The sequence below is a fragment of the Zingiber officinale genome, chromosome 9B, assembly GCF_018446385.1.
Source record: "Zingiber officinale cultivar Zhangliang chromosome 9B, Zo_v1.1, whole genome shotgun sequence".
In the NCBI taxonomy this organism is placed as follows: Eukaryota; Viridiplantae; Streptophyta; class Magnoliopsida; order Zingiberales; family Zingiberaceae; genus Zingiber; species Zingiber officinale.
The window spans coordinates 977,434-986,548 of record NC_056003.1 but is presented as its reverse complement, the minus strand read 5'-3'; positions in this window follow the sequence as shown (position 1 = coordinate 986,548).

Below are 9,115 nucleotides of genomic sequence, written 5' to 3'. Positions count from 1 at the left end.
TTTTATTTTACAATAATAATTCCGAAATTTAAAACATACAAACGTTGATGGAGAAGGAAGGGAAAGAAATATTTCATGGAAATTTGACCTTTGATTCAGTTTCAGATGTAGTGAAATATTTAATCGAAAGATCTTGATCTCTTAATTATGTAGATAACTGTATGTGTTTTTATCAAATTAATACCATAATAATACATTACAAAATTTCAAATTGATTTATCACATTTATGCAGTGATGCTACGGTGGTAAAAGGGGCATATCAAAGACGAGTCAAAGATAGAAAAAACGATTGACATCGAGGTCAAAGTTAAGACGGTCAAAGATAGAAAATTGACGGGTCACTGAAGTTGGCCGAGCGGGCGGCAACAAGTCGAGCGACTTGAAGGCCCATCCGACCAGATCGCTCATCCGAGCGGGACAACTATACAGAGGACATCAAATGCTCACAACAAACCAAATGAATGTTAGTCCGACCGAACCGTCTGTTCGGTCGGACAAGGGACGACTTACTAAGCCGAACAATTGTGGAGGAGAACAGACTTGAGCGACCAAGAGGAGTTTTGGCCGAGTGGCTCCCCCGCTCCGCCAAACAGTAGGACCCTTTGCTCAGCTCATCGTATCCTTCTGGGAGTTATTGTCGTTGACAACAGGGCATGATCCGCCGACAAAGCGTACGGCGGAAGCTTCTACTGTCATGACAGGAATTTGCACGTCCTGTTAAGATATGCTGTCAAAGGTATTTTTTGACACGTCTTTTCATTAGACAGTTGGGAAAATGTGCACGTGCTTGGAGAAGCATGCACGTCTCCTACTGAAGAACTATATAAAGAAGGTTTATGCATCGACGGAAGTATAATTATTTGCGCTATAGCTCTGATTGTTGCTACAGTTTCTTGCCGTCTTTTCTACTATTCCGATGAGTAACTTGAGCGTCGGAGGGTCAACGCTGAAGACCTCTTTCCTAGTCTGGCACTGACATTCTTTGTATGGTAGAGCGGAGCGTAGCGAAGACTTTACCGAGTCAATAGCGAAGTCACATTCTTAACCAATTGTATTTATCGATTTTGGATAGTAATATATAAGTAGTTTTAAGATTAATTAGTTGATACAAATGTTAGCATTATCGTTCAGTCCATTTGTAAATGAGCCAGCCCAATTAACAAACCATTCGAGTTCAACAGACGAAACTGAGACCGTCAACGATTGTGCATTATATCGAGCGCTTCATCCGTGATTGGATTTAAACGTGGGACCTTTTTTGATTTTGATCTCAATCTTTCTAGATAATTAGGAAGAAACTCGGAATCCAGAAAACCTAATTTAGAGGGCCGCTCCCGTCTCTTCTCATCCATTCCTTTAATTTCGACGCCAATGGCCTCCGTCTCCACTGCAGTACTCCTTTTCGCCGTCGCCGCTTTCTTCTCGAACTCCGCAGCCGCCAGGCCTGGGGAGCCCTTCCAGCCTACTCCGACGAACAGCGACTCCCCCAATGAACTTGTGCCCATTCTATTGAATTGCGTCCAGATTGCCGTCATCTTGACTTACAGCGTCATCGTTTTTTTGGTCTTCCACGTCGTCGTCGCCGCCATCGGTTACGTACTCGGGCCCTTCTTGAAGGATTGCATTGAGGATTTCTTTGACAGTCTCTTCAATCTAAGGAAAAAGAATCTACCCCTGCCAAGTACACTATGATGGAACTTAATTAGTACATGTTTGGGGCATGCACTGAATAAATTAATATTGGCACGATGTTCACATGATCTTGGATTATATTATTTATGCTTAAAAATCCGACTTTTGCTTGCTTAATTAATTAGGAAACATTTAAACGGTCAGCATTCATTCTTTGTTCTGGTACATGTTCTTTGATTCTTATAATCATAATGGGGATCGACGTTGTATATATCAGGCTTTTACGAACTTAATGCTAGCTTTATTTGGAACGGCTCCTGTTGATTGAAATTTTGCCTTCAGTTTTCTTCTCACGTTGCCAAAACGATGAATAAACAATCCAAGTCAAATATGTATACTTTAACAGAAATAATTAAATCACTAACGTTGAATTAACCTCTAGCTAGCTAGTTAATTATCAGTCCCCCGCTATGATATCTACGTAATTGGATCCATGATACTTGCACAAGAACAATCCTACGTTCTCCGGATGGGATCTTCAGGTGTTAGATTTGCCAGGAACCTTCTCCGTAAAAACAAAATCAAAAAATGAGAGTGGGAAAAGCAAAAGGCACTGAAGGCGGAGAAACAATCGACGTTAAGTAATATCACCTGTTTTTTTTAACACTGACGAGTCTTCTGGCGTCGACAAGGCAGGCCGTCGCTATCTCTCGAATCGGTTTCCAGATCAGAGAGATCCAGAGGGTTGAAATCACTCTGTTACCAACTCAATCACGTAAATTTTACATTTTATAATAATTTTTAATATTATTATTATTATTATTCAAAAAAATCATACATATTTCAACCAGAAAAAAAAAAAGAATTTTTTTTGCCCATATCAACTAATCACAATATGAAATTCTCTCTCTCAAATAATAAAACTAATGCTCTTCAAATCGATTAACTTTGAAGTTTATCAGTTTGACCGTATAAAAAATTTCAGGAGCAAATTGAAAAGTGTCTTAACTGATTTTCTCAATAAAGATTGAAAATTCATGCATAGTAAAATCACGTCACACAATAATTTCTTAAATCGAGCAATCATTTTACATGTCTCTAGTAAAAAGTGAAGTAGTCATCTTAATTCGTCCCTTTAGGTTGATCTCACACACTCATTAAAAGGTAAATCATGAGACTTTTTCAGTCTTAGCCAAGTGACATTCCTAAAAAGGGCACGAAATAATTCTAAATAGTATTTTACACTTATTGAGAATACTACGATACAAATTAGCATGTCTCGACCTCTTGGCAGATTGATATATACATTTGATAGATTCGCTGAACTTTGACAGCATAAGCAAGCCCAATTAACATAAGCAAGCCCACGTGAAAAGATTGGGCCAAAATGGATTTTATTTTGTCTTATTTCGATGATGTGTAAAGAATATAAACACATGTGTACTATTTTTTCTTCTCGATCGTCAAGATATATATATTTTTTCTTTTACATCCATTTCCAATGTATCTCTAGTGAATATCTAATTTTGAAAAAGACAGAATAAAAAAGGTGTAAGCCATGTGGGCTTATTAAAAAGGTGCATGATTTATCTAAAATAATGAATGTTGAGTTGACAGCCAACCTCAATTCGGATTTGGGTCTAACACCAAGCATTGGACCCAAATTGATTCAACGCTTGTCTTTTAAGAGTGATGATAAAAGATAAATATATTTATCCCTAGTATTTTTATCAATTCATCTCGGGATCAATACGGAGACGATAAATCACGGATGACTATTAGCATTTTGAATAATGACTAACACATAAGGAAGACATTTACCTCGACTTTTACCGATATTCAAATCTCAAATCTTATGATAATAATACTTCATGCGTTAACCATTAATCCCATCCGAAAAGACAACACTTGCCTTCTAAGAGTGTTCCCACGCCAGATAGATGGATGGCAAGCCACTTCTTACGTTCAACAATAATTTCACTAGATGAAGTTATCGATCATGTGTTTTACCTAATCGATCAATTCAATTGAAAACCGACATCGGTCACTTTCAAGTTACAATAAATTTTACCAAAAAAAATGGATGGATTCGATAAAGATCGATCAAAATCAAAACAACTGTGTTAGTCGACATTAATTTTTTGTTGGTTTATTGTCACCACTAGCAAGTAGCAACACACTTTGTTGCATTATTGGCTAGTGGCATGGGCTTCCTTTTTTTTTTTTTTTTCAATTATTTAGCTCATTTGCCAACGCATGTTTCTCCACCTTTTTCTTTTTCTTAGTGAAAAAATATCATTCAATATAATTAATTGAAAATTTCTAAGCCATTAAAATATTTTCATAAATTTATTTTTTTCCATACTAAAAAATTTCTATACAAGTTAAGGCGTTTGACTATTGTTTAAAGCATCTGGATCATATTCTCTAAACAAAAATTTTACTTTAAATTTAACATTTTACATAAATTTTTTTTATATTAGCTATCTTATCTATTTCTTAAATTTAGATTTACTTCTTTAAATTTTAAGAATAAAATTCATTATCTAAATATTAAAATATTATTTTTATTGTGTAATAAAAATATATATATCTAAATTTAATAAAGTAATTATTCTACCATAAACTTTAAATTTTAGATGGAAAACTTGATATGAATGCTCTTAGGAGTCACAATTGACATCTCAAAGAGAATAGAAAATTAGATGATGTTCCTCTACTATATTAAAAATTATGTCGTTCCGCATAAACCTTCTCAGGGTCGGCCTTGACTTTTGGGGGCCCTTGGGCGAAAAGAGAAAAGAGACCTCTATAGAAAAAAAAAATACTAACATACAATTTGAATATAGTTTAATAGAAAAACTTGAAAATCAATATATTTCATTTAAAATATGTTAAACTCCATACAAAATATATTTCTTAATATTCTTCAAAAAGTGCAACACCATATAAAGTATGTTTCCTAAGTTTCTCCAAAAAGTGTAATACCTACAAATACAGAAAAAACGTATAGAATAATAATTGAAAAAAATCTATATCTTTTAGCATTTTAAGAAGCAAAATCATCAATAAAGCCTTCAAAATTAAGTTTTTCTAACACCTCATTTTCGATACATAAAATTCTCAAGTCATTTACATTCAAATCATTATCATCATTTTCTCTCAATTCTTCCTGCTCATTTGTTACATGATTATAATCATCATTTTCTCTCAATTCTTTCCGCTCATTGATTGCATGATCATTTAACTCTTCCTGATTACTCGATTGATGCTCATTTGTTGCATGATCATTTAGTTCTTCTTAATTTTTTTCTTGTAATTCATCAACTAAATCTTTAATTGAAGAGTTAGCTTTAAAAAACTTATGAAGAACACCTTTGTCAGTTTTAATTATATGTTCCACTCTTTTTCTTTTATTTTTTTCTGACTTCAAGATTGATAATTTTTTTTTGGAAATATGTTTGTGTTGGTGCAACATTCCTCAGGTCAAGGTTGACCTGGTTGACCAAGCTTGAGTCTTGGTTTGGATTTCGATGTTTGACAATGCAAGGTTGATTGAAGAAGAGTCAAGTAGGTCAAGGATGACCGGATACTTGACTGGGAAGTCATAACTGGGATGTTAGGCAGGAAGAAAATCCTGGTGAGTGAAACCAGGTGAAAGACCTAGTGAGTGAAGCTAGGCAGGAGAAAAATCCTGGTGAGTGAAGCTAGGTGAAAGACCTAGTGAGTGAAGCTAGGCAATTGGGAAAGTCCTGGCGAGTGAAGTCAGGCAAGAGAAATCCAGATGGGTCAAGGTTGACCAGACATCTGGTGAGAGTCCAAGTAGGTCAAAGGGATTGACCGGATACTTGGCACGAGGAAGAAAAGTCCAAGTAGGTCTTAGGGAGTGACCGGATACTTGGCAAGAAGAGAAAAGTCCAAGTGGGTCAAAGGGATTGACCAGACACTTGGTGAGAGAGTCCTAGCTGGTCAAGGGTGACCGGATGCTAGGTCTTATGTACCAACAAGTCATGGTTGACTAGATGTTGGTTTAGGGGGCTTTGGGCTTGGTTTTGGGCAAAAACCAAGATCAGTCGATTGATCCAGCAGGTTTGGATTGATCCGTGGATTGATCCAGCAGGTTTGGATTGATCCGTGGATCGATCCAGCAGGTTTGGATCGATCAGTGGATCGATCCAGAAGATTTGGATCGATCCACCGATCGATCCGGTGAGTCCCCGCGAACAGAACCCCTCTGGATCGATCGGTGGATCGATCCAGAGGTCCCAATCGATCAGTGGATCGATTGGGACGCTGCTGCTTCGCGCGATAAGCGCTGGATCGATCCGTGGATCGATCCAGAAGTTTTTCCAGAGCACAGAGGCGCTCTGGATCGATCCGTGGATCGATCCAAAGCCTCCCCGATCGATTGGGAGCATTTCAATCGATCGGGATTCGACCGTTAGCGTCGATTTAAGCCGCAGGCGTTCATTTCCTTCGGCAGAACTTCACCGATTCATTCCAGATTCATCACAGCTCCTCCCCAGCACTCTCTAAGCTCCTCACCGCCAGTTCTTGAAGGTTCTTGGAGGTTCATCCAAGTCAAGAGGCGAGTTGCAACGAGAAGAAGAAGAAGCTAGGGTTTTTACTGCATCTCTTGTAAGCTTTTGCTTATTCTTTACTACCCTTTCTTCTACTTGTATTGAGAGTCTTGTAGGGCTTCTCCGCCTTCGGTAGTTACCGAAAAGGAGTGTTTATTAGTGGAGGTGTGTGTGTGTGCGTGGATCCTTGGACTAGTCACCTCTTATGAGGTGGATACCAAGTAAAATCCTATTGTTAGCATTGTTGTAGTTTGTTTCTTTGTATTCCGCTGCGCATCACTTTGAAGAAACAAGCAACGAAGCACGACGAGCACACGCGAAGCTATTCACCCCCCCTCTAGCTACTTTTCGGTTCCAACAAGTGGTATCAGAGCAATGTTGCTCTTCACCAGAATCACCGCCGGAAGGGGCAAACATAACAAGCAAAGCTAGAGGGTGAAGAAGTTGGAGCAAATTCATCAAAGTCAAAGAATTCAAGAAGCTCAACTTCAAGATGCAATTCCAAGATGGACTTGGATTTGATACAAGGGTGGCTCCACCATACACATCCACAAGCTTCGATTCTTGGAGATCAAGAATTGAAAATTTCTTGATGATGGAGATAGAGCAATGGTTTGCTCTAATGGAAGGTTTTAAGGCTCCAAGGAATTCAAAGGGCAAAGTTCTCAAAAGGAGCAAATGGAGCCAAGAACAAATCCAAAGATGTGAGGCCAATGACAAAGTGACCAAGCTTTTGGTCAATCTATTGCCGAGCAACATCTTGGAGAAAATTGGAGAAGTTGAAGATGCCAAAGAGCTATGGAGCAAATTGGAAAAGGCTCATGAGATCCCCTCCACTGTACCTAACCAAGAAGAATCCAAAGAGGGTGACTCATTGGAGCAAGATCAAGAGGAGGACTCCGAAGTTGATAGATGCTCAACTTCCGAAGAAGAGGAAATCCAAGAAGCTTCATTCTCAAGGGAGTGTAATCAAAAGAGCAAGGAAGGAGCATATTCCTTGTTTTATGTACAAGAGGATGAAGAAGAAGGTGAAGCCTCCACCTCTAGGATTGGAGGGGAGCAACTCTTGGTGACACCGGATCAAGAAGAAGGAGAATTCTCCACATCCGGGTCAAGAGAAGAAGAGGATGAAGAAGCTTCCATCTCCACAAGTCAAGATAAATCAATTGGAGGGAAATCGATTTCGAATCAAGAGGAAGCCTCTACATTCATATCAAATGGAGGAGCAAGTGCCACCCCTACACAAGAAGGTATAAATAGTTCAATTAATAATAAGAATCATATTATATGTTTTGAATGTAGGGAACATGGGCACTACAAAAGTAAGTGCCCTAAATTGGCCAAGAAGAAGGGCAAAGTGGCACCTAAGGGCAAGGAGAAGCCAAAGGAGACCATCCCCGGAACAAAGAAGAGCAAGGAGCACATTGTGTGCTTCTCTTGCAATCAAAAGGGGCATTACCGGAGTCAATGCCCTAAGGGGAAGAAGATGGTCAAAGCTCAAGGAGGAAGCTCAAGTCAAGGGGGAGCCTCTAAGGTAAAAAGGAATGTAACTTTTATTGAGCCTATCCCTTTACATTATGGTAAAAAGCATGCTAGTTCTAACTTATATCATTTTAATGCTATTTACCATAAGAATAGAGAGCATGGTAAAATTAAGGAAAATAACGTAGCTTACCATGCTAAAACTACCACACCTAGGATTAGGAAGGTAGATAAAAATCTAGGCAATCACACTAAGGACCTTAGCTACAAGCCTAGAAATAAAAATGCTCATAAATTTAATGGAAAACCAAAAACTAAGGACTTAGTGATAGAAAATCAAGTCTTGAGGTCAAGCCTTGATAAAATGGAAAAGACCCTAAAAAGGATGGAAAATATCCTAAAAGGGCAAAATGAGCATAGCCTAGATCTAGGAGCACAAAGGTCATCTAATGGCCATAGTGGTTTGGGATACAAACCAAAGGCTAAGAAGGATGTAATCTCTTACCATAGGGTTCCATATAGTTATGGAACCAACCCTAGGTCTAGGGGTCAAGCCAAAAATACAAGGGAAGTTATCCCTAAGAGTATTTTTGCAACAAATGTGACTAAGACTTCTAAGAAGTCTAAGAAAGTCACAAAGAAGGTTACAAGGGAAGCAATCTCTAGAGTTGACCTAGAAAAAGTGACCAAGACTTCTAAGAAACCAAACAAGGTCACTAGGAAGGTATCTAGGGAAGTTATCCCTAGTGAATACCTAGAGCATCCAAGGAGCACCAATAGGTTTTGGGTTCCTAGGAGCATTTTCTCTATCCCATAGATGGGTTAGAGAGTGTCAACTCTGAGAAGAAGGGTAGTTAACCCAACTTTAAAGAAATTGACACTCAAAGAGCATTTTCAAGGTTTTTGTTAACCTTTGAAAATGAAATGGATTTATTGTTAATCTTGGAAAGAGTAAAATGTGCTATAAAGGAAGAAATTTGAGATGACTTTAAATGGCACGATAAATCAAGTGTTAAGAAATACCAAATTGGGACTTTGGTATTGTCTTAGGAATTTAAGGCAAATCTAAGCCTTAATTTAAAGTGATTACTCTTATGGGAAAATGAAATATGTCAATATTTGAGGAATGTTTTAAATTTTTAATTGGCATAATTAATTCAAGAGATTAAAGAAATGTCAAGTTGGGTTTTGGCATTTTCTTAAGGAAATTGGGCAATCTAGGGTTTATGCTTTAGGATTAGCTAAGGGTTAAGGATACTTAGATAGATAATCTAGGTATATTTTAATTATGCAAAATCTTGCCATGTTTGGTTGCCCATTATATGCCATGACATCATGTTTTATTTTTGATTCATGACTTATTATGAAAAACTCAAAAATACCATGTCATGACATACATACATCATGTAGTTATAGGAAA